Source organism: Austrofundulus limnaeus, unplaced genomic scaffold (assembly GCF_001266775.1).
Source record: "Austrofundulus limnaeus strain Quisiro unplaced genomic scaffold, Austrofundulus_limnaeus-1.0 Scaffold343, whole genome shotgun sequence".
Taxonomy (NCBI): Eukaryota; Metazoa; Chordata; class Actinopteri; order Cyprinodontiformes; family Rivulidae; genus Austrofundulus; species Austrofundulus limnaeus.
In genome coordinates this window covers 417,967-419,530 of record NW_013952745.1, presented here as the reverse complement: position 1 = coordinate 419,530, position 1,564 = coordinate 417,967, and positions in this window count along the sequence as shown.

Genomic DNA, 1,564 nt, shown 5'->3' with positions numbered 1-1,564 from the left:
ACACACACACACACACACACACACACACACACAGTAACCCTGCCCCCTCTCTAGATGACTCAGATTCTCACTGAACCACAAGATCAGTTTCACCTTTTATTCACTTCATTTTCCATCCATCCATCCATCCATCCATCCATCCATCCATCCTTCATCCATCCATCCATCCATCCTTCATCCATCCATCCTTCATCCATCCATCCATGCATCCATCCATCCATCCATCCATCCTTCATCCATCCATCCTTCATCCATCCATCCTTCATCCATCCATCCATCCTTCATCCATCCATCATCCATCCTTCATCCATCCTTCATCCATCATCATTCATCCATCCATCCTTCATCCGTCCATCCTTCATCCATCCATCATCCATCCTTCATCCATCCATCCATCATCCTTCATCCATCTGTCCTACATCCATCCTTCATCCACCCATCCATCATCCATCCATCCTTCATCCATCCATCCGTCCTTTATCCATCCTTCATCCATCCATCCTTCATCCATCCATCCATGCATCCATCCATCCATCCATCCATCCTTCATCCATCCATCCTTCATCCATCCATCCTTCATCATCCATCCTTCATCCATCCATCCATCATCCATCCATACTTCATCCATCCATCCATCATCCATCCATCGTTCATCATCCATCCATCATCCATCCATCCTTCATCCTTCCATCCTTCATCATCCGTCCTTCATCCATCCATCCATCATTCATCCATCCATCCTTCATCCATCATCCATCCATCCTTCACCCATCCATCCTTCATCATCCATCCTTCATCCATCCATCCATCATCCATCCATCCATGTCTTCTCTGAGTGTTGGACATGTCCAGAACAGCTCAGAGAGTCATCACCAGATGAACCAGCTCAGGTTTTTCTGGATGTGGAGGATCAGAGGATCAGAACTGAACTCAGTCTGAGAGTCCAGCTCCCCTCTGGACCTCCTGGATCTGACGTCTGTTTCTTTAGAGCACAGCTGAGGGTAGAAACGTAGGCCGACAGGTCAACAGAGAGTCCACAACCCTGCAGAACCTGCACCGACCCGAAACCAGAACCTGAACCTGGAAACATGTTTCATGTGGTCCCTGCTGAGGACTCAGGTTTTAGTTTGTCGGATCAAAAAGGAAAAGTGAATTTTTCGAGCTTATTTCTGTCATGAAACTGTTAATTACAGCTTTGTGAAGACTTCATAAAGTGCAGCCGTTTAAATGGAAATGGGCTCGATGCTGTGCAGTAATTTGAGTCGTGTTCGACCCAGCCCGGCGTGTCAGCGGCGCCCTTTTCTCCTCTGATGTCTGAGAGAGAAAAAAAAGGTGTAATTCTCTGGTTCTGAGTGTTTCCTCAGAAAAACTCTGAGTTGTCAGGTTTGGACCTGCTGCTGAAACGAAACACAAAGAATTCATTCATATTCACATCCAGAGAGCGAGCAGCCACAAAATGATCCCCCTTCAGGCTGACAAGTGCCCCTGTGGCTCCAACACACACACACACACACACACACACACACACACACACACACACACACACACACACACACACACACAC